The 27,850-nt window shown below is 31.9% G+C and overlaps 1 protein-coding gene across 1 annotated transcript in view; it reads right to left on the reverse strand.

Annotated features, from left to right (window-relative positions):
- The window catches only part of LOC107436347 (very long chain fatty acid elongase 7), a 63,249-nt gene that overhangs the window by 23,429 nt on the left and 11,970 nt on the right, over positions 1-27,850 (reverse strand). The gene's annotated exons all lie outside the window — the stretch shown is intronic.

The following is a 27,850-nucleotide window of genomic DNA, read 5'->3' on the forward strand; positions in this document are numbered from 1 at the left end:
CCGAACACTTTCTAGAATGCTAGAAAACACATTTTTTTTTAGCTATTTCAATCCATTTCAATGCTTTCTACACCTGCACGAACTCATCATCACTTACCTCTGCTTTGTCTTTTAATTTTTACGTAAAAAAAAAGAAAAAAATACTCAGAATTTTCATCAATCTTTGCTAATTTAGATCACCATGATAAGGATCACCTATAAGAGCAGAATTAAGCTGTCAGATCAGATTTATGTTCGAATCATTTCAAGAAATATCTTTTATTTCAATGCAAACTTTGTACAGAACGGTTGCGTGTGTAGCTCATTTTTAAATGTTAGAAAATGTCAAAAAAAATTTTCCTTATGAATATCGGCATCTTTGCAATCTAGTAAGCATAAGTTGGACATTTTACTTTTCCTTTAATGGTGAAATACTATGTATTTTAGTAGTTTATTCTTCATTAAAAAAAAGTTTAAAATTTCTATTATTCAAAAAATACGTTACAAATTTTCACCACAAATAATTGGCTTTAAAGTGCGAAAAAAAAAACTGAAACGCCTTGATAATTTCAGATCAAAGAATCGGATTTTTATGTAAATGAATCTTGCGTTTTAACTTTAAAAATCTTAAATTTGGTACTTAGTATGCGCAGACGATACTTCAGACCTTTATTTGATCATAAATTTTTTGGATGGATTTGTGTTTTTGACTTTCAGTCTATGGGATTATCGTAATTTGGAAAATATGATATCTATATTTTCGTTCAGCGATCTGTCGAATGTTTAAACCCCTTTATAATTTAACTTTTTGTGTATTTCACCATATTTTAAAAACTATTTAATATATTCAAAAACTTTTTACACTTAATTGTAAAAACAGTTAACCAAAAATAGTTTCAAGCGAAATGTAAATTTTTAAAAATAATTAAATATTAACTAAGTAATGGTCGATTATTTGAATTAGAAGGTACATAATTATTTACCCGATTTTTAAATTGCGTTATGTAAATAAAAAACTACAAAATTTCAAAAAATTAAGTAAAAGTTTTCTGAGTGTTATATATTTCTTAACAAAGCAGTACTTTTAAAATTTTATTTTACAAGAGCATTTTTAACAATTTCGCTGAAATTTTGGATTTTGTTTTTTTGAAACTACATACGTAAAAATAATGTAAAATTTCTAATATTTACACTGTAATAATATTTCGATTATTAGTAAAATAAATAAAAAAATAATAAGTAATTGTAAAAGATAATATTTTACGCATAAGGTTTGTTAAAGAAATTTTAGAATTGCGTGCATGAGTTTTCGTTATTCGCTTTAATAGCTTCAGAGATGAGGTGAAGTGCGTAAAAAATTTGGCAAACATGTGGCTTCGTATTTGTTTTCGTATCATTAAATTAGAGTTAATGTTCATGGCCATCAAAATAAAGCTTCACTTCGGATACAGTATATTATGCTGAATTCTACACAATTTCATTAAAAAACTAGAAAAGTGTGATAGTTTTTTGGTTTGCTCGAAATATAAATGAGAGGGTAAAAGTTAATATCTATAGTTTTAATTTAAAGTCTTTAGTATTTGTAACAGATATGTATTTCCATTCAATTTAAATATTTTAAGAAATTTGTTTTGTTTTCCATGAAAAAAATACAATGTGAAGGAAAATCTTGCCTTAAAACTCATCTGTACCTTTAAATATGTCAGAATAAATTGTATCTTATGCTATTTTGGTATTTTTTTTAAAATTGTGTAATATGTCTGTTGTATTGTTATTTTCCTCCCTATCATTCTTCTCTTTGAACAAAGTAGTTTAAAAGAAATTTTGTTTTCAATGTACAAATTGCTCTGTTGGGCTATAAGCAAACAAGTAAATTATTTTTTAACTATTTCATTATAAAATATTGAGCATTAAATACTTACTAAAGCTAACAGAGAAATGCATATTAATGAAAAATAAATATCCCTATCATACAACAATTGTTGTTGCCGTCGTCGGCCATAAAGGCAGAAAGGGTGCGATTGTTCTTTTTTTTCTAGTGGCGCCATCTATGGACGAGAATTCGACTTCTACCACCCCCATACGTCACACCCGTTGAAAGGGCGGACCCATTCATACATCTATTCGTTCATCCACAGATCGTAATTTTGACCTGAATCAGAGAACGGTCCATCTCCAATTCAGCACTCCCAGTGGTATTGATATGTTATGGGAACATGGAGGGCTTCGTGACCCGACAGATTTAACGTGCACCAGTCACCATTTACTGCACGGGGAGTCTTCGGCCGGCTGGATTCGAAGGGTCTTACCTTGCCAAGAAGGCTATTCCGGCCATCATACAACAATTAGCTAAGCCTAATCATATACCCACTTCACAAAACTCCGGAAAACAATTCATAATAAAAGGAATTTTGAAATTTATTCTTAAATATTTATGTAGACCTGTTCTTTAGTTCCCTCTACCAGTTCAAACTAGTTTTTTGCCCGTTTTTAATGATATTAGAGGAAAGTTTATCAGCAGTTTAAACTAACATAACTGTATAAGTTGATCATAAACTGACAGTTGCAAACATTAAACTTTTTATCAGTTTTAAAAATGAAGTAAAAATGCTTGTAAATATCTCTAAAAATATTAAAAGGAGAAAATGGACATTTTTTAACGTATTTCCACTTGATCGTATGTCCTTAAGTGTTGATATGTGAAAAAGAGTTGTAATTTAGAGTATTTTGAAGAATGTATTTTGTGAACGATCTTTTGAAACAAGAAAATTCCGTAAAAAAATAATATTAGACATTCAGAATCATATAAAAAAAAATAATGGGCTATAAAGTATTCCATGCGAAAGTTTTACAAAACAGTTTAGTTTAAGTAAGCGCAGCTGGATAATACTGATAAAGTTATAGTACAATGAGTTATTAATCTGAAATATTAATCTTCTTGCTTTCTTTCTTCTTTTTTCAACGCCAAGAGATGACTTAGACTACTGGAATTTTAGGTTTTATTTCACAGCTTATTCTATATCAGCGTTGCAAATAGAGTTTTCATGGAAGGCATTGCTTTAATTTTTGGAAATGCAATGCTTTTCTTTTCATCACCAGTTAAGTCTCAGCTTAGAAATCTTTCAAAAATTTGTAAGTTTTGTTCCGTTACCATTGTACTTTTTTTCGTGATGTATCATTTTGAAGAGTTCTGACAAATGTGAAAATCGAGAAAATTGTTTCTAGCGTTCCCTTATTGTTTCCTAGCGTCCCCTTGTTGTTCCCAAGCATCCGCTTATCGTTCCCCAGCTTCCTTTTGTTGTTCCATAGCGTTTCAATGTTGTTTCCTAGAGTCCCAAAATTAGTACGCCAGGCGCAAGGAGTTAAATCATTTAAATACATATTAATAAAAAAAGAATCATAAAATTCGAATACATTTACTATCATCGCAAATATTTCACTACGATATTTCACTCCTTTATCAAAAGAAAAAAATCTTTGTTAAATTTAATAGTGCAAACATTTTGTGGTGGCCATGTTACTGTGACAACTATTTTGCTTCAAGAAAAAGAATCCTAATAATAAAACATAAACACGACCACTTTTTTATTTAAAAAAAGTAATTATCTTTCTAAATGGATCCTTTTAAAATATTAGATTAATGGCCTCATAGAGCGTTAACTGTTGAAACAATAAGAAAAGCGTCCTTATGAGAAAAAGTCCTTATGAATTTAGAAAAATATTTTATTCGTCTAGTCCAGCGGTTCGCGAATGGTGTTCCGTGGAATCCTAGGGTTCCGCGAGTTAGTACTTTTTATGACAAGTGATGATATTTTGATTCCTAATTTATTTAATCCCTCGGTTGCCTTTATGAAATTATTTCAAGTAAAATGCAAATGAGATAGAAATGGCATTTTCTATAAGAAAGTATGATATTTCTAATAACAATATATTGAATAAATTATGAAAAGAACAAGCATTTATTAAATATTGCATTGGTATTTCCTATCGCGCTTTCCAAATCAAAATAAAATAACTAAATTCTTTAATATAAAAAAATATTTCCCTGATAACCATTTTCCACTTTTACAGCAGTTCTTTTAGGTTTTCATTTTAAAGTAATCATAATTAGTTTTTTTTTTTCCTTTTTGTCTTATTTTATTTTATTTGTTTTAATTTGACCAGACTAAAAATGTAAGCCCAAAGACTAAAACCGAATTTAAGATTATGAATTATAAAACTATAAGAAATCATCATTCCTTCAAAGTAGTCTTTTTATAAATTTATTCTTTCACAGTTACCTTAATTACTTTATTTACAAGGACGTGGTTCCATCGAAAGAAGGTTGATTATTTAAGGTTCCGTGGTTAAAAAAAATAGGGAACTGCTGATCTAGTCAACAATTTGGTTAAAAATTATAATAAGATTTTATAGCCAAATGTAGATTTTAGTACTAATAAAATATTTTGTGGATACTAATGTCTTATTCATGATTAATGTTAACAATGAAGCAATTTATTTACCAGTCTTTATCTTTTTAAAAAACGGACCCGTCCCAAAAATGGAACCTAGACGTTTAAACGGTTAAAGATCAATGCGATATTAGAGCTTGATACAATAAATAGCAAAAAAATAAATGATGTTTTAGTAAAGAAAAAAAATTGATCTTACAATTTCCTCTCATTATACTTTTTTTTATATATAAACCCTAGTCAGAAAAAGTGTTCTATATATAAAAACATCCTTATAAAAAAGTTGCAGTACTTATTTGTTTATATGACGTAGAAATTTCTTCAATTTATGCACAACACTTTGCTTTGACTTAAGATCAAAATATAAATTTTTATAATATTAATATATTATTAATGTATTTTAGTAAACAGACCTATCTTTTTTTTTATAAAATAAATCCTACTAGTAAAACATTTGTGTTAAAAAAGACGCTAAAGAAGATGCTAAAAAAAGACTCTCTTTTGAAAAGACACTAGTAGATTAAAAATTTCGAAAACTTTTATTAGAAACTAGATAACAACAAATACAATTCAAATGCTGAACTTTCAACACATATTATGAGTCAAGCTTTTTATTTCAACGATCTTTTGTATGATACGATTTCTGGTAGAAATTAATAAACAAAGCTAAAATTACGATTATAAATACACAATACACTCGTAATAATATAATATAATATAATATAATATAATATAATATAATATAATATAATATAATATAATATAATATAATATAATATAATATAATATAATATAATATAATATAATATAATATAATATAATATAATATAATATAAATACACAGATGAAAAGACCTAGTTCAGCTTTTCCAAGCTGCTCATAACCAGTTACAAATCCATTAGCAGCATATGATTGGATGATGATGAATTGCATCTAAAAACGAAAAAAATGAAAATGTGCCTCTTAAAAGTTTAAGTACTTCAAGCAGCAAGAAGTCAAAGCATACATGAGGACGTTTTTAATAATAAAAGCTGGGGAAGTTTTAAAAATAAATGAAAAACTTGAGGCAATGTAAAGACATAAGAACCTTATTTTCAGAAATTAATAAATAAAAATAAATGAAAGACTCGGTAGCGATAACTCAAATGGGTCAAAAGAACGTTTTTTGATGAAATGCGACCATTATTTTTAGGTTGACAATAAGGTGTTTCTTTGTATTGTGCAGTTATCTAATTTTAATTTTGGAATCTTAATAAGTATTTAGATGTCGATATGTCGAAAAAATACTAAAAATAGTTTGATAGTAGATATTTTGCTTTAGGAAAAAATCTGGTCACTATTTTGTCTAAAGTTTTTCATGTAATGATTTTGAAACAGAAACTCCTTTATCAAAAAACAATTGATTAAATAAAACAAGTAGAAATTAGAAAAAGAAACGAGTGTAAATTGTAAGTACAATTATAAAAAAAGTAACTTTATTATGTATATTTTTCAGGAAACTGAAAACGAAAAGACATTTTTAAATTTTTCACTTAGTATGATGCCCGTAAATTCTTATAATACCCACGTTTTTGAAGTATGCAAACTTTAAATTCCATTTTAATAGAACGTATTTTAAAAAATTACGTTTATAAATTTTTGATGTACGTCGCAAACTAAACATGCAAAAAAGGACTTTGGGACACGTTGGAGAAGAAAAAAAAATTCTTATTTTTTTCATGAAAAATCCAATATTTTGACCACGTAGTTGAGAGCTATGACATTTTTAGGAACCGAAAAATCATTTTAAAAATAAAATACAAACTGCACCTCCATTTTATTTTTGCTATTTGTGAAACAATATCTTAAAACCAGTAGATCAAAACTGAACACTAAAAAGATAAAGGACAGATAGATGCAACGTAGTACAAAATTAATGGAAAAAAAAATATTTATTTTCTAACACATTAACCGATTTAAGTTTTTAATTAAATAAATTGTTCTTGGATCTGTTTCTGTTATTCTAAGGTAGGCATGAGTTTGAATTTTATACCTGTCTGTACTATTACTATGTACTTCTGTAACTATTTATTTTATTTACAAAACTCAGCAACACTTACCGAGTTTTCTTTCTGGAATATTTACGCAGCGTACTGCATCTGAAACATCATCATCAAGAAGAACAAATTATCCAATATTACTAAATTTTTTAAAAATAAAGTCACTGGTATGGATTTTATTTGTATTGTACATGGGTTTTACATATATATATATGCCTTGTATGTCTCATGAACAGGCTATTAGATTTTCTCATAAAGCAACCAAAACATCACGAAGACTCCCACAGTTTCACCTTATTGCAATTTTTCCAAAATTCATTAAAATTACAATCTTGTTTATAATTCTTGTCGAAAGCCACAAATTTTGTATTCTTCTGACGCTGACACTTTTATATCATCCAAATTATACACTTTATATTGTCATTTTACGAATAATGATGTTTAACATTTTTAAAATATTAGGAAAATTATAATTCCCCCCCCCCTTCACCCGCTGTTCTATTACGATTATAAATTTTAAATTAAAAAGTGGGCGTTCCTTCTATTTTATATCTAATTAGATTCGGTATAAATAGTAACGCCTACTTCTTTCTCAGAATAGATATGTGGTTATACATAGTAACAGCAGCTGGCTCCATCCGTTTATTTGCTATTGAGCAGTTGAAAAGAATTCCAACCAAGGTTCCCACGGTCTGGAAAATTTTTGAAAGAGGTAGCAAAAATGAAATATATCTAGATGTTTTAAGCTATAATTAATTTGAATAGTTAATTTGAAGAAACCTATTTCTGTGCATACTTTTGACGAAAGATTAGGTTGTACATTTGCAATTAATAAGCGTTTGAATCTTTTAATTTCTTCGGTAGGACTTGGATGGTTATTGGCGAAATTTGGCCATTTGGCGAAACAAACTCTCAAGAGCATCTTGACTTAATCTAGTGGTTAAAACGTATCTTACTCTGACGGATTTTAAATCTTCTAATAATGAAGATGTAGAGATAATAATTGCTTTTTCAAATGGAAGAAGACACTTTTTACCGATCACTCTCATTTTGCATACAACTTCTCTGACCTCATTTAGAACATGTGATTAAGATTGAAAATAATTCAACACGTTCAAGCCGGGGTGACCCACCGGTGGGTCACGCTAGATTGTCTCATCTTGGCAGTGCACCGGAGTAAAAACTGGTAACAAATAAATTTTATTTTTTAGTTTTTTTCCGGGAATAATAAAAATTCATAACTATCAATTGTTTTTAACGGATGCAATTTTTATATTGAATTGCTTCGTCGCCGTGATAAATTTCCTTACAGTGAATTGTTATTGTTGAGAATATATTAACTCCTCCCGAATATTATCTAATATTGAAATAGTTCTTCTACCAGTATTTTCTCTTTTCCCGTACCAGTATTTTCACTTTTCCCGGCGTGAAGGTGTTAAATTTCCGAAAGCAGCTTTCATACTTTATGCGGGACAACACCTCCTTGAAGTAGAAAGGCCTCAGCACGGATCAATTTAGTAGTCCGATGTGACGAAGTTAACTGCGCAGTAGACTAAAAATAAGACAAATGTCATTACCATGTATGGCAACGTTACTTTTAAAAAGTAACGAGTAAAAGTACAAGTATTTTTAAAAAAAGTAACGAGTAAAAAGTAAAAAGTTCTTATTTTAAAAAGTAACGAGTAAAAAGTACAAGTAAAAGTACAAGTTCTAAACAAAAAAAGTAACGATTTAAAAGTGCATTTCTAGGAAATCGAAATTTCAAAGTAACCTAAAATTTTATTGAATAATATTCTTATGTTCTTTAATGTTTTTGTAAAATTGTCGTTATTTATTTAATTATTTTTGATTTTGAAAGTTATGGACATTAATTTATTTCTAAATTCAGAAGAATATTATAATATAATTTTATAATATAATCGTATAATATAATTTTAAAATCAAATATAATTTTAATATCAAATTTTTTATGGATTTTCACGAAAAAGAAATTTTATCTATTGATTTTAATTTTAATTTTTTTTTATTTGTTTAAATTACCATTGATTTAAAATTGTATTACTCTATAGAAACGCGTTTTGAAAGCACAAACATAAACAAAGCAAACACAAGGTTTCAGATAGCTTTGTGATCTTTGAGCTAGTAAAAAATAATTGAATGTGCAGTATAAGTTGAAACAGAACAGTCTACAGTTTTATTTGTAACAATGGCTAATGTTAAAGTCATGCGAGAAAATCATTTTCCGAACATTTATGCCTAACAGATTAATTAAAATTTGTAAACGAATTTTAGTATCAGCGGCTAAATTAATACCTTTGAGTTTTCAAGAGTTAAAATAGTAATTATAATAGTTTTCAATAGCACAAATAGTTCTGAAGTTCTTAGAGATTTGACTGGGCGTTATTTAACAAGGTCGGGCATGAACATAATTTTAATAAAAAATGTACTAGGTACAAGTGTATTTAGTAAAAAATGTGTTATTAGTGAGTTCAAACAGAAAATTGAAAAACGTAATAACAAAATCCGAAATTTTTTTTTTAAAATGTATTAAATAAATGCATAAAACTCGAAAATGAATGAAAATAACTTGCTAATTAATATTTTTATTCATTTTGCAAAATAATTGCATTTTGAAAGTGGTGTCACTGAGTCTGCTGCGAGAATTTTTCAGAACGTGCTTAGCAACGCTGAATAAGCGCTCCACGGGAGCGCTAGAAGGTACTGCAGTATTATATTTCACATTAAATTTTTTTACGATTGGATATCGATTCGAAATTGATATGCTTTCGGTTTCGACATTTGAGCTTATGTATGCCATAAATTCTTCTGTCGCTGGTGATTGGCATGATGTTTTCAACTTTAGAAAATTTAAAATCCCTGATTTTTTTTCTGTTACGTTATAGTTATAGCAGGGTGTTCAGCTTGGACAATTCTTTCCAGTTTTTTTGTAGCCTCCTCCCTAGCTTTTTCTTCCAACCAATTAAATTTGATTCAAGGTACCAGACCTGCAGCATATAATAAATCTTCCTGCGATTTCACATCGCGAAACCTTTCGCGCACGCCATCTAAAAGAGCTTTGTTTAAGGTTTACAAACTGTTGTTTTAATAATGTTACTATGAAGCTCTTCTTCAAAAGAGCCATCTTTTCCCTTCAGGCATGACAATTTTAAAAGATAAAGGTATTTAAACACGAAGTTAGCTGCGAATGCATATATATGTCACATTAATTTTATAAATTAAAAAAACATAAGCATTTTTTTTTCTTTTTTTAATCTCTTTTTTTTTAGAAAGCTTACCGAGTTTTAGAAAAAAGTAACGATTTCATTCGACATTTCCGTTACAAATACTTGTACTTTTTCCCTAGAAAAGTAACGAAAGTACAAGTAAAAGTACTAAATTTAAAAAGTAACGAAGTACAAGTAAAAGTACGTACTTTTTACTTGTACCGGCGGTACAAGTAACGAAAGTAAAAGTACTGCCATATATGGTCATTACGTTAGGGGTACTAAGCTGCGCAGTGGTTGAATATACAAAATATGTCATTACGTTTGGACTACTAAGGGATATTTATGGTAACCCGTGCTGAGGCCTGTTCTTTCTAGGAGGTGTTGGCTCTAAGCTCTTGCTGTTCATCACATCAAAAAAATCATCGATTAATTTTAAAAAATCATGTGCCTTCTTGTTTCCTGTAAACTTTAATGTTCCCTTTACTGTAGTGGCAGAGAATAACACCTCTGCTGGTGTAACATTTTTTATATCATTACCTTTAACTAATAGATACTACTCTTTTATTTTCCGGAATCTTTTCTTAATATTACTTCTTCAACAATTCCAGAATTCACAATAGTTCCATCATCTAAAATTATTCCAGTGTCCAATACATGATTCTGCAGTAACTTTACGTAATGAGGCATATCAGCAAAACAATGGACGGATAGGATTCAATGTTCGGATAGGACGATGTTCGGATAGGATTCAAAAAATAAACTAATGCAATTGTTATTTGGAGATTCCTCTAAAGTGTCCCATATCCTCCTAAATCTGAAACAATTGCTTTTATATCGATTTCAATTATTTTCAAGCTTTCTATGACTTTGAAAAGTAAGACTTTATTTATTGTAACTTCGAAATCGTAAAAAATTCGGTTTTTTTTTCCAGTTTGATAACAGTCCTCTTGTCAAAACTAATTTAACTTTTTTGAAAGGACCTAGGATTTGATCAAGTCCAGCATCATAGGAAATATCTGAGGAGACATACATTGCATCAAAACTAAGGACACATATTTTTTTAATCCGCTTAAATATTCGCACAATTTTTAATCAAATTTAAAACATCTTTCTGTAAGCCTGGAGCACAAGATAATTTTGCGCGCCATTGCTGTAGGCCAATTTTAAATTTCCAAAAATCATATGCTTTTGAAGAAAGAGGACGTATAATAATACATCGTGAAATGTCCTCTGTTGTCCACCTGACAATTGAAGTACCCTTCTTTAAAGATTGTATTTGAACTCGTGTAAAAACTTTTTTTTTACACTATTTTCTAAATTATGCATTTTCTTAAAAGCTTGTTCCAATTTCAACAATACCCTTCTTTTCTCATAATTTTTTTTTCCGATTTTTTTTTCTGGATGTGTTCCACGGTGAACTGATGTGTTTTAAAACTTTATTTCCTCATTATTTTTATTTTTCAAATCCCTTTCCACAGTTTCAATTCTCTCTTTCAGTAATTTAACTTCTGTTTCTAATTTAGAGCATTTATCACAATTTGTCGTACTTAAAAAATTTTCATTCATAGTATTTAAATTGCCTTTATTTGGACTTAGAGTGTTTAATTTGTCCAATGCATGAACCACCACTTTGTATTTATTCAATCTTTCTTGCTGAGAAGAAATTGTTTGTAAAGAAGAAAATATCAAAATTACTCTCGATATTGCAGTAGATTTTAAAAATCATTCTAATCTTCAATCCAAGCGATTCAATCCAATCAAACGATTTCCCATATCATCTTCATAATCTTCATTCAAGAAATTCTTACTGCATATTCGTGCATGTTTTGTATTAACTGGGTCATTTCGTTTACAACGTTGAAGCCATTCCTTACATAGTTGTTCATTTACTTTAGGAAACACATGGAAAATTATATATTTTTCCTTTGTGTTTCTGTCAGAAATTTTGCAAGTTGCAATCGCACAAACTGGCATTGTAAGTTCTTGTAGTTTGTTTAGATCAGAAGGTGAATTAACTTAGCAATAATCACGAATTCACATGACAAACATACTTAACAACTTCTATTATTAAATATAACAGATTTGCAAAAGTGCAAGAAATGAATGATAATGCTTTGATACAGATTAATCTCGTGTCTAGATGATGAATGAGAGCGACAACTGGTAGATGGTTTCAACGCAGTTAAAGTTTTTTACGATAGGTGGCGGTCGCCACAGAATTTCGTTAATAATATTACTTTTTTGTAATTCACTTCCAAAAACTGAGAAAAATCAGTATAGAAAACAGCGAATGTCTTGGAATATTTCGCAAAAAGGAATTCTCCATTATTAGATAGAGCTAGTTAGACCGAACGCTCCGTTCCTTGAGGTAAAAATTCAATCTTTGCATTTTGCACCCTAAACTTTATTTTTGTCATGTATGTTTCTTAGCCTAATTTCAGGATGAAAGGGAAAAGGGCAGTAAGACCTCAGACGCCCAGTTCCACTACAACGAGCGGACACATCTCTTGTAAATGAGTACATATTATTTAAATTATTTTGTTTTAATTCTGCTAATTACTTTTAATTATTAACTATTATTCTGATTGTTATGTGTATTCTTGCTAATGTTGTTGTAATTAGCTTTGCAATTCTTCTATTTAAGACATTTGTTAACCGTACTCCTCCCCCCCTTTACTTGCCATTTTTAATTCTAATTAATACTAGGTTTATGGGAAGCGTCATTTTGAAGCATTTCGAATTTTATAAAGAAAATTACAAAACCAGTTAGCATTTTCATTTTATCTCTTGTAATGAGTTTTATCCATTGATCGAGGTAAATATATATTGAAGTATATTTTCTTCAAAAGCATTGAGATATTGAAATTCTCTTTGTGGTGTACCTATCTCTACGAATGTGCGTCAATTTGATGTGATCGTAATTTAGACAAAATTTTGAGTAAACATCAATAATAAATAAGAATGTACCGACAATACTTCGATCCGTAATCCGATATCGTTATCTGAAATGCAACAAGAGATAAACAACGGTTGCCGATAAGCAATAATAGAAAGAACATACGCAGAATGTCAATTGATGTCAGAGTGTCAGATTTTGAAGGTTTCAGTTGCTTAGTTCGAGTATTGCAAAAATAAAATACTAGAATACTTTATAAATATATAACTCATATTTTCATTTTTTTTCTTATGGTATTATATAATTACAGTGCTTTCTAAGTGCAGAGATGCCAACTGCTCCGGGCATGACCAAAATAATTTTAATTAAACGGTAAATAACTACTACGTAAATTTTGCAGATGTAAAGTGGTGAATTATATAAGTCTACGAATTATTTAGAAATAGTGGTGGATAAGAATCTACTAAGTTGAATTTATTAAACCAGGAATCACAATTGATAAACTACCACTTTAAAATATATATTTGTTGTCCGGAGCAAGATGGAATGTCTGTAAGTGCTGTTATATGTATTCGTTCATGCGTCAAATTGAAGCGAGTTCGTAAACCTAGTGTTAACTATGACAGGCTAAGTCAGGACTAAAAGACGCACTGAAGAGGAATTATGCTCTTTTCGTCAATACACGCTGATACACATAATTTCCAACATTCTAATGACCAAATATCAATTATTAGAGAAAAAGATTGCAATCACGAGACAAAAAATCTATCGGAAATAGCATAAAAGTTAGCAACTACATCGGAAGCACTCAAGTAGTTGTGAATCAATCCTCAAAGCGAAAAAAAAAATTCCTAATATCTTACTACTTTAAATTAAATGATTATTTTAACTTACACACATATCTGTGCTTGTAATTTATTAGTTCCCCACTGTCTGCTTACCACAAAGGCTCAAAACAAACGGAAACCAAATTCATGATTAATGGGATAGGGGCCGCTTTGTGGGCCAGCTAATCGCACTTCTAGGACTAGGAAAAATTGATTATCGAATTACGGTAGTAATCGTCAAGAGCAATTGATGATTAAGGAAGAAGAAATAAATTTGCTACGTTTTAAAAATTTTGGCTTGCTTTCAGGTACCCTGCAGCTATGTAAAATGCACGAAAGGTGGGGAAAAAATTAAAACTAACGTCATCAGCAACCACGTTTTTTATTTTAACCAAAACCGGAGTTATATATATAATTAAAGCGATAATGTAGGTGGGTTATTCTGCCAAGTTCAACCCACCTGCGTGAAGACCGCCCTCGGGCGGCAATAGTGTGGCCGGCATCTAAGTAGGTGTTAGGCAATGGATTTAAACTCATCTTAACTGAGTACTAATAAATTTGATGGCTGAAAATAAAAAAATTTGCAAACAGTAATAAATAAGGAACTTTTGCGGGGTTTGGGGAACTTAGTAGGGTAACCTTTTTTACGAACTGTAACGAGTTCTGAAAATAGTGGGCGATAACGAGAAATTGTTAATCAAAAATAGCATTTTAAAGATTCCCCGTTTCTATGAATTCCTGACGATTGAATTAAACGATTTGAATGGCTGAAATGCAATCAAGTCCGCTAAAGTTTCCTCCCACCGTGAGCGATTTTCAAATCTAGCTGCTTTTAACGAATTACTCCTCTATTTAGCATTCTTTTAAATAAAAATAAATAATGATTCTTGACATTTTTTGAGTTCAGGTAACACATTTTAAAAGAAATAAAAGCTTGTATTAAAATTGAGTTCAACTCACTGCCAAAAATGAAATTTCCAAAAAAAGAATAAGTCGTTAAACGCGGTGGATTGAAAATTAGCAGCCAGTGATTAGCGGGTGTGACTATTATGTGCGGTTTTCTATTATAACATATAACTGCCATATTTTCCGGAAGATTTATTAACCTGGTAGCAAAATAAATAAATTAAAAATAAAAAAATATTTATTTCCCCATTTAATTCTTGGGTAAATAAATTGATCGATATTGACCATCTCTCTGTATAAACAAATAAAACAGATATATAAAAGCATGATAATTAAATCATGGTATGTTTAAATTCTAGCAAACATAATATAAAAACAATTTTGGTTGCTAATGAAATTCGATTATTACTTCACTACCATTTTATTTTATTTTTTTATTTTATAACCGCCGTTGAACAACCGACCCGATTTTGGATTTACGGCAACCAACGTTCAACGCCGTAGCCTTGTAATTTTGAACCCAATTCAGAAGGCAAGGGAACTCCAGAATCAAGTATTGGAAGACATTTTGCCATCGTGGAGGACTTTTTGATTGAACTAATCCGCATTTGCTTTACGTGGAGAGGAATACCACAAAAACCTCCCTGGTTAGTCTGACTGCAAGGGGACTCTAACCCATGATCCATCCACTACTAAGGATATTTTTGGTCAGCACTGTGGTTGGTACGAGCCGGGTGTGGAATTCGTATCGACCAGCCATCGCTGGTATTCGAACCCGGTTCACTTGCTTGGGAGACGGATGCTCTATCATCTAAGCCACCACGGCTCCTTCACTACCAATTGGAGAAATTATTTTTGAAAAGCGAAATAATTTAAAGATATTAAAATCTAAGGAATTATATATACATGCGGATTACATATTAGACTAACGTATTACGTATTAGGTTACAGATTACGGATTACATATTAGACTAAAGCATTACTGAAACATCCACATTATTGAATTCCCGTTTTTCGATTCACCAAACTAACTTTCAATAATGTGGATGTTTCAGTAATGCTTTAGTCTAATATGTAATCCGTACAAGAATTTTTCCACGTTTGCTCACTAGACTAATTAGACGATAGCATGAAATAAGCGATGCATCTTCATTTGGCTTTTATACTATGAAACCTGTCGGGAACAATCGCTCTCGGTTCCACAGTAAAATGGTCGTTAATGGAGATAGGTCTTTCTCAGGGGTTACCTCCATTGACTTCAAAATGCTATCGAATGTACATAATTTTTCGCAAGCGACTTTCATTTTACTCAATATCATTTTCTTGGTGCGGAAATGCTACTTATGTCGGTGTCATAAAAACCGGATCAATGTACAAAATTTAGCATGAATAAAAATATTCCCTACTAATATGAGTAAAAATAAATTTACCAATTATAATTGATGGAACTATTTTAAATACACTGGTCGACAAAATTAAGAGATGGAAGACCCCAAATATCTCAAAAAATACTGAACATAAATAAATAAAATTTGGTATGGGTATAGCTTATTCCATGATAATAAAGTATGGAAAACAAATATGAAAGTGCCATTCACTGGCAAGACCTATTGCCAATAAATCCAATGTAGTCTGAACTTAAGGATAAAAGATGACAATAAAAGTTAGGCTTGTACAGTGTGTGTTGCCTCTAGAATGGTGTATGGTCACCCCTGACAGACAGACAGCATGCACAACGAGTATGCATGCTGTTAATAAGGGAGTGAAGGAGGATTTGTGGAAGACCATCCCATTCTTCCACCACAGCAATTTTTAACTCCAGAATGGTTCTGGGGGGAAGTTGGCCCATCGCAATAGCTCTCCCAAGAGCATCCCAAGAATGTTCAATAGGATTCAGGTCAGGGGATTTGGCTGGCCAATCCATTCGTTGAATATCCTCACTTTCCAGATACTCATCAACCATGAGAGCCCTATGTGGTCGCGCATTGTTGTCCATAAAAATGAACTCAGGGCCAACAGTGCCCCTGAAGAGACGCACATAGGGCTTTAGGACCTCCTGCTTGTACCTCTGGGCATTCACGGAACCATTGTCAAACACATGGAGCGGTGTGTGGGTATCTTGCATGATCTCTGCCCAAACCATGAGTTCTCCACCAGCATAATGGTCCCTTTCAATAATGTTGCTGGGATGGTATCGGGTTCCAGGTTCCCTCCATATCAATAACCGTCCAGAAATAGCGTCATAGAAATGTGCGTCATAGAAGAATATAGCGTCATAGAAATGTGCGAAAATGATTTCCATCTCTTAATTTTGTCCATAAACAAAAACAATTATGATTTTGTTTAATTTCATAAAATAGAAAATAGTTTACTTTGAAAAATGAGTGGCCTGTTTGTTTGAGATGCTTAGTTTTTTCTAAAATAACTTTTCTTTCTAACCTTTTTTTATCTCTAAGACTAAATTATTTTAGCATCGTGTTTAGTACACTTTGTCTGTAACATGAGGTTGTCAATATCTTACAGAGACCATCAAAAAGAGCTCTCTAAATAGGAGACCTTCACAAATATTTTGATTATATTTTAATCTACTTATCTATACTACTATACTATGTACTACTACTACTACTATACTGTGTAGTACTTTACTATGTACTACTACTACTACTATACTGTGTAGTACTTTACTATGTACTACTACTTACTATGATCTGTGGATGAATGAATGGATGTATGAATGGGTCCGCCCTATAAACGGGTGCGTCATATGGTGTGACAGAAGTCGAATTTTTGGCCATAGATGGTGCCACTGAAAAACAAGAAACGCGCACTCTGCCTTAAATTTGCACAGTTTCACCAAGCAAGCTTGTCCGTGTGGCAAGTGACATTAGAAACAACAACAACAATGCAATTCGTGCAGAGGTTTACCCGATCGCTTGAAGAGGTTTTGATTGTCTCTCCTAAGGGTTTTCTTCATCGCAAACTCTATGGAAAAAAATCCCAAGCATTTGAAGAAAAAACTTCCAGGCCTTTGAAAAGTGGTCGTAAATGGAGGAGGTCGCTAAACAGAGAATGTCTTTCCTGGAAGTGCCACAGTAAAAGAATAATATTTACCGCTTTTCAGACTCTAGGGAAATGATAGAATTTAGGACACGCCTTGAGGATCATTGTGAGAACGATAATATATGAACTCACTTTTTCATGCTGTCACATTCAGGAGATTTTTTGAGGTTTTCGTTTTTTAATGAGGATTTTTACTTATTCTGTGGTGTGCCAGATTAACCACAAGACCCAAGTATAATGCCTCCCGAATTCTTACGGGTCCTAGCAATGTCAAAGCCCGCAGACAAATAGAGCAGTTGATAAAGTGGGAGGTTTGGGTCAATGTTGTAGAGTTTAGCCAGTTTACAAGGACATTTAAAAATATGACCTGGAGAAAGATTGATTTCAGGATAGTGAGGACACGTATTATAACATCTTTGGCGATCAGGGGATAGTTTCGTTCCTTTAAAGTGTACTGTACGTAGTCTGGCTATGGTAGTTTTATTTTATAACCGTCATTAAACAGCAGACCCAATTTTTTGGGTTCAAGACTACTAAGGTTCAACTCCATAGTCTTGTAATTTTGAGCAGACTAGGAAATTCCAGGATGATTTGTTATAGGAACATGTAGGACTTTGCGACTCGAAAGATTTAACGTGCATCAGTCACCATTTCACGTGCATCATAACCTGCATCAGTCACCACACGGGGAGTCATCGGCCGAACCGGGATCGAACCCACGAACATGGGCTCAGTTCCCTACCAGCCAGACTATTCCGGTCCTGGCTATGGTAGTTGAAATAACCCAGTTGCAATTAAGTTCTAGGATAGAATTCTTCTCAAGTGGTTGGGAGGTAAGTTTACGTCTGGATATTGCAGTCGGCCTAGGACCAACAGGCCGAAGTTCAACATTTATGACTCCAGCAAATCTCATTTGCATAGATAGCGATCTTGGCACTTAGTACATATCAATGTATGGACCTTTTTTGAAAATTAAATTACCACTATCTATAAAACGAAATAATTTTGATTTATAAAGTATTATGTTGTGCCTTACTGGGTGGGGTTTTCTCGTAGAATAAGTCATTCTGCTGTAAGGACCGCCTTCTGGGAGGTGGCAATTTTCCAGTCCGATATTCGAGTGAATGTTGGCAATTAATCAACAAGCCTGCTCTGTCAGAGTCAAGAGGTATATTTCTATTTCTGTAATAAATTCATCAAATAAAAATAGGAAACTTAGCAGAATGGAGCGGATTCATCGAGGAACCCTTTTAATGAATATCACTATTCTTTTTTCAAATTATAAGTTATGGGAGGATTCATCGAGGAACCCCTTTAATGAACATCACTATTCTTTTTTCAAATTATAAGTTAGGGGCGCTTGTGGACAAGGTAAATTACATCTTTTTCTAAGTGAAAATTTGAAATTATACTCTTTAGTAAGTGTTTGTGATTTTACTAAGCAGTAGCTCCTCAACAACTAGGCCATCATATGTATAGTTACCACCATGAGATTCACACGGTTTCAATTTTAGGAGAGGGGGATTAAATTAATCAGTCAAAACAATTCTCAAACATGAAAAAAAAAATTTCTTACATTTGGCAAATATTTTTAAAAAGATTAATTATTTTTAACTCTTTCTTGTTTTCAACTATAAAAATAAAAAAATAAAAATAAAAATGTTTTCAACTATAATGAATTTAAATTAATAATATACTATGATTTATGAAAATTTTGTTTATTTGTCTAAAATATTGAGAGGGACTTTTAGAGATTTCTAATTATTCAAGGAGATACATACCCTACACCCCTTGTCAACAACGTTAATACCAACAATTTTAAAAGTTCATGATAAACTATCTTACCACTTTTAATATGGGTTTCTATTTATTAATTAGTTTAGATCTTAATTATAAATATTTTTCACGGCCCCAGGCGCCCAGATATGGTTTGATGATGATGATGATAAATCTTTTTCACCTGGAATGATCATATCAAAAGCACAATAGATAAAGCAAATGCAGCAATAATAGCCATACAACTATTAATATGTAATCAGTATATGTCACTTAAACTAAAGAAGCTACTATATACAGCAATGATCCGCCCAATACTCACCTATGCCTCACCTGCCTGGACAACGATACCTCAACATCTACTGAAGAAATTAAACCAATGCCAAAACAAGATCCTTATAAAAATAACCTGTGCAAGATGGTTCATCCAGAATACCAATATACATGCAGACCTCAAAATACCAACTCTATCACAGCATATATACAAGCTAAACGCAGATTTTTTTCGTAAAACAATAGAATGTAAAACAGCAAATTTTAATGAAATCTTTAAATCTGAAAATTATATCAAAGATAAAAACTACAGACCAATAGCTGCACATTTCACCTCCGACGCCTCATATCACAACTATCAAAACAAATAATTTCATCAACCTTTCTGAAAATAACGTTTCCTCATGCTGATACAATTCTGAACAACTCCAAAATCAAACAAAAACACAGTTTAGAGCAAGCTGCTCATTTTATTTTTTGATTCCTTTTTAGTTATTCAAGCTAAGTGTTTGAAACATTCATACAAGCAACTCCACTGCCTGCTTACCTCAATGCTCAACCAAAACAGTGTTAAAATTCCAGATGAATGGGATAGGGGTCGCTTCGCGGCCCTGGTGCGCAATAAAATCAAAACACTAGGACTAGAGATCTTTTTCTTTAGTTAGACCAGCTAGGAACCTGGGGCGCGAAGTATTTGGCATCGTGTGGTTGTTATGAAAAGTAGGGAAATGGTGCAGAGGGGCCAATTGCTCCACTGTATAAAAAAGCATTTTCTAGTGGTAGCGAAAGTTGTTTTTGGTTCAATGTTTTTATTTTAAGTCATTTTCCTCCATTACGCAGAGATGCCAACTGCTCCGGACACGCCAAACTAATTTAAATAACTTCAAAGTAATAATAAATAACTTCAAAGTAAATTTTGCAAATATTTGACAATTTTTGCTTACTTTTTTAAAGGTTTAGAAAATCATAAATGCTTTAAAGTGGCGAATTATATAAGTCAATGAATTATTTAGAAATAGTGGTGGATAAAAATCTACTAAATTGAATTTATTAAACGAAAAATCACAATTGATAAACTACCACTTTAAAATATTTATTTTATGTCCGGAGCAAGTTGGCATCTCTGCATTACGTATCAAAAATTCGAAAAATCATACGAAAGGCATCCTTAGTTAAGCGTAATTTTTCTTATTCTACAAACTTCACTATTTAATTGGCTATCAATTTATTAATACTTTTGCAGAAACCGGAGTAGTTGGCATGCCTGTTGGTGATATGATGCCAATTTTTTTAAAAAAAACGTATAAAAAGTTATGATGTGTATAATTTCTATTTTCAATTTTTAATATTTTTGATATTTATTCAATTCCTACTATTAGCTCGCTTTCTCCCTATACATATTTATATATCTTGTTCAAATTTTCAATCGTTAATAAAACCCGTTATAACAATCCGTTATAACGGGTTACGTTATAACGGGTTCCGTTATAACGAGTGGCAGTTAATAACAATCGTTAAAAAATTTTTATTCATCCACTCAAGTTAAAATAAGTTTTTTTAAACTTGTAGAGGATGGCACTTGACGTTAATGCAGTTTTTTCAGATATTAATCCATTAATCAAATTTGATTAATTAAATTTTATTAATTCATTAATTACATTTAATTAATTAAATTTAGTTTTATATGGGAAAAAAATATCTCTTAAATAAGATAGTTAGCAGGATATAAATTTAGGAATAAATACCGTCAGTGGCGAAGCGTGTAGATTGCTGGAAAAATTTTTATTTTAAACATGCACGTTTAAGAGCTCATGCTTATGCTGCTAGGCCCTGGTCTGGAGCCCCCAATGATTAGGGGCCCCCTTAAAATGGATTTTTTGAAAATAAATTTTTTGAAAATAAGAAGAGCAATGATTTTTTGTAAAAAGAAATCAATTTCAAATATATGTTAAAGGAATACGATAATTTTTTTACCTAATGTTAATCAAATTTATGTATTACTTATTTTAGTTATTATTTATAAGTATTATTATAGTTTATGTATTATAAGATTTATCAATGCTTTTCAAGTTCAAATTTGTCATTTTGACTGCTCTTCGCATTTTTCTAACTCTTATGATAACAAATTGTTCTACGGAGCGCTCGTTTTCAATAATGGAACGAATCAAGAGTGAGCAAAGAAGCGTTATGTTTCAAAAACGATTAGACATGCTAAGTTTGATGATTATCGAATCAGATGTTCTCCGTGAAATTAATTTTGATAACATTATAGATGAATTTATTGATCTCAAGAGCAGGGAAAAAAAGATTTTTGAATACCAATTTCATAGTAGCGTTGATTTTGTAAAGTGTTAATAAATTTCAAATTTTTTCAAAATGTTATGATTATTTTTTAGTTCTAATTTAACAAAATAAAATAAAATAAAATTTATTTTAAATATGCTTTCTTAAATGAAAAGATATATAAATACTTTAATATTTGAATAAATAAAAAATATACGAGGAAAAAAATATTTAATCTAAGAGCCCCAAAAATTTGAATGGCCTACGGCCCTGAGTATGCTTGATCCGACACTGCTTATGTCTACTCATTCCCTGTTTACCTAAGTAGGAATTGAGTTTAAAAAATGTTTTAATATTACTTGTTTTATAAATGAAAACAAATAAAAGTCAGCCTGTATGAAATGCGCAGGAGAGCATTTCACTTATCTTTGTGTGAAGCCTATCTCCCTCCCAGCCAAGTGCGTCAACTGCCAAGGCGATCACCTGGGCTGTTTTACGGGCTGTGGTGACACACCAATGCGGAATCATAGAGTCTTCACTAGGAAAACACAAGATGCCCCCAGTAATGCTACGAAATTCCTAAGCCTTATTAACCCCTTGGGGACGGAATTCAGAAAAGCATTCGTACAAAATGAAGATCAGGACGTAATTAAATAAAAAACGGTAACTTAAATGAAGTCGTTTCTAATTTGACTTTCTTACTTTGCTTTTACTTTAATTATTGTTAGTTTAATCATATATATAATCAATGTTAATTCAAAGTATAATTAAATAGTTTTATTTCGAACAAAGTAATGGTGAATTAAATAAATCAAACAATTATAACTCTGCCCACAAATGAACTGCTAAAGAAATGCTTTGATTACCAGTTTTATCTTTTTATCCTAGTTGATACGGTTTTACGCTGGCACGTATTTGTGACAGTCTGCGCGAAAGGGTTAAGGAACTTCAGGAACTACTCAAAGACGATCAAGTAGTTACACTACTTCTCTCACTGCTTCCTACCAACCAAAAAGATCTAGATGTGGAGCATTTCCATCATGCTGACGTATCACCCATGATATGCTTTCTTTTTATTTTTATTTTCAGATTCATTTGAACCAGTAGTACAAAGAGTACTGTGTATGTCCGATATTAATATTTTATAATGAATGGGAAAAGGGCCAGTATTTGGCCTCAGGAGCCCTGCTAAATCGAACAGAATAGAACAAATAAAAGTCACTAAGCTCCTTACTTTTTTATGGTGTCTTGGGATATTCATCCACTTTTAGATGCACCTGGATAATTTTTTTAAAAATGTTTTTCCGCACATGCGCTGTATAAAGCAACTACTTCAATTACTCTTATCTGGCGCAGTTTTTACTATTATTTTTTTTTAATTTCAAAGAAAATAATTTCGTTATCAGTTTAAAATTTATTCAAACGCTTTGTTTAATTTTTTTTTAAATATTTAAGCAAAAGTGGTACTAGATCTAATATGTATTTCGGACATTTACCAAAGGTCTAGTCATACTAGGTCTGGTTAAGTGCCATTGCCCGGTATATATTTGCCCGGTATCTCCTACACTGATGTTTGTTTAAGGTCAAGTGCCATTGCCCGGTATACATTTGCCCGGTATATCTTGCACTGATATTTGTTTAAGGTCAAGTGCCATTGCCCGGTATGTATTTGCCCGGTATACCCTACATTGATGTTTTTTTAAGGTTCAATGCCACTGTCCGGTATACATTTGCCCGGTATACCCTACACTGATGTTTTTTTAAGGTCAAGTGCCACTGCCCGGTACACATTTGCCCGGTATACCCTACACTGATGTTTTTTTTAAGGTCAAGTGCCACTGCCCGGTATGTATTTGCCCGGTATACCCTACACTGATGTTTTTTTATAGTCAAGAGCCATTGCCCATTATACATTTGACTGATACTCCAAACACTGATGTTTGTTCTAATCTATCGTCAGTAAGTATTAAAATATCGACTAAATGTAATTATATCCACGAAAAAATTAATATCAAATTGGATGTAATAAATATTTCGGACATTCACCAAAGCGACTAATTTGAATGTCAGCATTCACCGGTGAAAGTCAACAACCACCGATTTCGGTCATTCACAGTAACATCCACATCATTTACATAATAACCTCATCAAGACGATTATTTCATACTTGCCTAAATATCATCCGGCATTTCAGAAAATAAAAATAATTGGCTTTGTTGGCCATGATCTCGTAAGGCGATAAAGAATCATGCATAGTACTGGTAAGGAGGATATTAACCTTGAAGAAAAGTGGATGAATATCCCAAGGAACCCTTTTTTATAACTTCTAATGGGAGATGTTAAACATAAACTAATATGTTTTCTAATATTAAATGAATGTGTCATGAAAAGTAAAGCATTATTTGGTTGAAGCTTATTAAAGAGAACATAATTTTTTAAGCGAAAAAAGTAAAGACAACACATGATATTAAATTTGAATTGCATTTTTTTTCTACCTAGTATATATCATATATGTACCTTTGTTGAAAATCTAATTACCACTATATATAAGTGTAATAATTTTGTCTGATAAAGTATTCTGTTGCTCTATGGTAGGTGGGGTTTCCTCGTAGAATTAGTCAATCTGCTGTAAAGACCGCCCCCTGGGAGGTGGCAATTCTCCAGTCCGACATTCCAGTGGATGTAGGCAATTATTTAATAAGATCGCTCTGAAAGTGTTAAACGGAATATACACTAATAAATTCATCAAGTAAAAATAGGTAACTTAGCTGAATGGCACAGATTCATCGAGGAACCCTTTTAATAAATACTACTTCTCTTTTAAACAAATTTTCAGTTAGAGGAGCAAGACAAATTACTTTTTTTTCTAAACGAAAATTTGAAATCATATTAGTTTAGTTTGTAAGCGTGAGTTTGCTACGTAGTAGTTACTAGACTATACGTGCCACTTAGTGGCACAGGAGAAGTACAGTACTTATTAACCCTTTGTAATTCCGTGATAAATATACTTACTTTGCCTTAGCTTATTATTGATCTGAATAGTTTAATATATTGTCTATTCAATATCCATTTGCAGCCAGAGAATGGCAAAACAGAAAATGTAATAACACAATGAAATTCGAAAGTAAAGTTTGAAGTTATACATAATATCCATTAGTGAATAATACTTAGGAAATTGCTACCAGTTTTTATTAATTTAAGATTATTAATCATTATATTAACATCGTCTTTTGTAATGTAAAGGGGTTTCCTGTTGAATTTACTTTCCCAAGCAAGCTGTATAGACCGCCCACTAAAGTAGGCGGTAATAATCCTGTCCGGCATTCGTGTGAATGTAGGCAATCATATTCAGATACTATTAAGAAAAATGAATGTAAGTCTAAAAATTTCCAATAATAAAAATACGAAACTTAGCTGAATGGGAAATTCGATAGGAAATCTTTTGCACAGATTTCACACCAAGCTGAAGAATAATGTGTAAAAATTATGAATTAGATCTTAAACATTACAGCGAAAGAGATAACATAGTTAAATAGTTAACACTAAATTTATCTTTGGACGTAACTGCTAAACTTATAAGAATATTTTGTAGAAAAATCGACCAGTGAATTGATAACAAAATTTATATGTTAAGAGGAAATTGCACGGTAAAATTAGTAAAAGAAAATATATATCTGTTACCGTTAAAGTATGAAATCCGTTATTTTATAGAATACCTAGTTATTCCATGAAATAACTGATCGTGTCCGTTAAAGTGTAAAACTCTCTTGTATTTCATGGTTTAACTAGTTATTTCATAGAATAACGATCTGCAGCCCGTTAAAGTGTAAAATAATCTATATCATATATCTCGCACGACAAATACATTTACCTTCCACCCCTACTGTACCACCCCTACTATACGAGATTTTATAGAATACCTAGTTATTCCATGAAATAACTGATCGTGTCCGTTAAAGTGTAAAACTCTCTTGTATTTCATGGTTTAACTAGTTATTTCATAGAATAACGATCTGCAGCCCGTTAAAGTGTAAAATAATCTATATCATATATCTCGCACGACAAATACATTTACCTTCCACCCCTACTGCATTTATGAACTATTTCAGGCCAAAGGGAGAGAGCTTGTTCAGCGTGTTGGCTCCAGTTCATTCTGGTTAATTGATTGGTTGCACGTAGAGTGCCGGCTGCTGTTCGTCAAATACTGTTTCCACGTATCAGGTATTGAGATACATTAGAAGTCGAATAGACTTTAAACAAACATCTAACCTCTGCAAAAGTAAATGTACTTGAATTGGAACTTGTAAAAGGATAGTGACATCTTATCATCTATTTAAACCTGGAAACACCGGTCACAAGATAAGTTGACCTGGGTCCTGGGCCGAAAGTTCATCCCAAATTTAAAGATGAGCTAATATTATTGCCGGAAGTTCGCATAGCATCCTGAAAAATACGAAGAAAAAAAAAATCTGGGAAGTCCAACAGACGAAGCCCATTTTTCGAATATAGAAGGTGGAACAGCAAGACTTCTGCTGAAGAACTATACGAAAATTTCCTCGTCTTGAAGAGTAAATTTAATTGCATTGACTAGGTTCACCAATTTTTGAGCCGTCGTCAGGTTGTCGTTTTTGATAAAGAAATGAAATCGGCTAACCTTGTAAGTAAATGTCTGAGAAGATGCTGTGGTATCGTCACTGGCTAGATATTTCTGTTGCTTTGTACCAATTTTTGAATAAATGCTTTAAATGAAGCAAAAAAAAAATGTTTTCAGGATACTTTTGTTTTTTAAATGAGTTGTTGACCCTCTCGTTACGAGTGCCGTATTTAGCCGGTATCCACGCGACGCCCTGTATATACGAGTTCCGTAATCTGCCTTAAACTGACACTCGCTAACACTCCACTTACCACTAGCCATGGCTGAAAGCCCTTATATAGCAAGACGGAAAAGAGAAAAAACTGGTACGTAAGACATTTTATTCTTTTCCAAGATAAAGTGGACTGAAAAAATTCCTGTATACCTCGATGATACGTCCTATCATGACGTACGCCTCACCTGCCTGGTGTAACGCCTCCGAAAAAGACCTCAAAAAACTTATCGTACTTCAAAACAACATCTTGAGAAAACTCACGGGAGCCAGATGGTTTATCCGCAACAACGCCATTCATAGAGATCTTAACATTGACCGCTTTGACCATCATTTCAACAAATTAAATATAAACTTCTTTATTAAAGCCGCCCCATGCAATACCGCAAATTTTAATGATATTTTCAACTGCATAAATCTCAAAGAGGATGCAAAAATTCGACCCATTGCACACTTCTACACTTCTGATATCATACTAACATTTAACAACACAAACACTCACTGACGGCCGGGTCTCTACTTAACAGAGCCACATTTACTTACACATATACACACATCCTCACAATCCTTTAACTCGCCCCCCTTTTGTATGTATTTCCTAACTGTAAATATTCATTTGTGCTTATTTTTCCATTGTACTTTAATTTTTACCTTTTTTATGTACATTTTTATTACTTATAATTTTGTCATTGCCTAATAATGGTAAAGTGCCATTTTTCTTTTGTCAAGAACTCCATTTGCTCCCCAAACTTTAATTTTGTCATGTATGTTTCTAAGTTTAACTTCAAGATGAATGGGAAAAGGGCCGTAAGGCCTCAGACGCCCAGTTCCACTACAACGAACGAACCAAGATAAAGTGGATATTGCTGAATAGTTTAAAAAAAGAATAAGTAAACACCTCCCAAAAACTAGCTATAACTAAAAAGGTTTTACTACCAGCCTTTCCTCTTTTCCGTCTCGCTTTCACCCCTGCCTCTAGCCCAGGGGAGGCAAACCTTTATGCATACACGTGCCATTTTTTCTAAAAAAAATATTTAATGACGTCACAGACGTGCCCTCAAAAAAAATTTTGACTTCGTGATTATTGGGAAAATAATAATACGAAATACCATCAACTCAAAACTCTTCATTTACTATATAAAAAAATACATTTTGCAATGTCTCAGTTATACGCGTAATTCAACTTAACATCAGTGTGACTTCTGCTGTTGCAGATTAGATGACAAATAACGTAGATTGTAAAATGTTAGTTTAAGCAGAACTGTTAG

This window comes from Parasteatoda tepidariorum, chromosome 3, assembly GCF_982258835.1.
Source record: "Parasteatoda tepidariorum strain Cologne lab strain chromosome 3, Ptep-v5.0, whole genome shotgun sequence".
Lineage (NCBI taxonomy): Eukaryota > Metazoa > Arthropoda > Arachnida > Araneae > Theridiidae > Parasteatoda > Parasteatoda tepidariorum.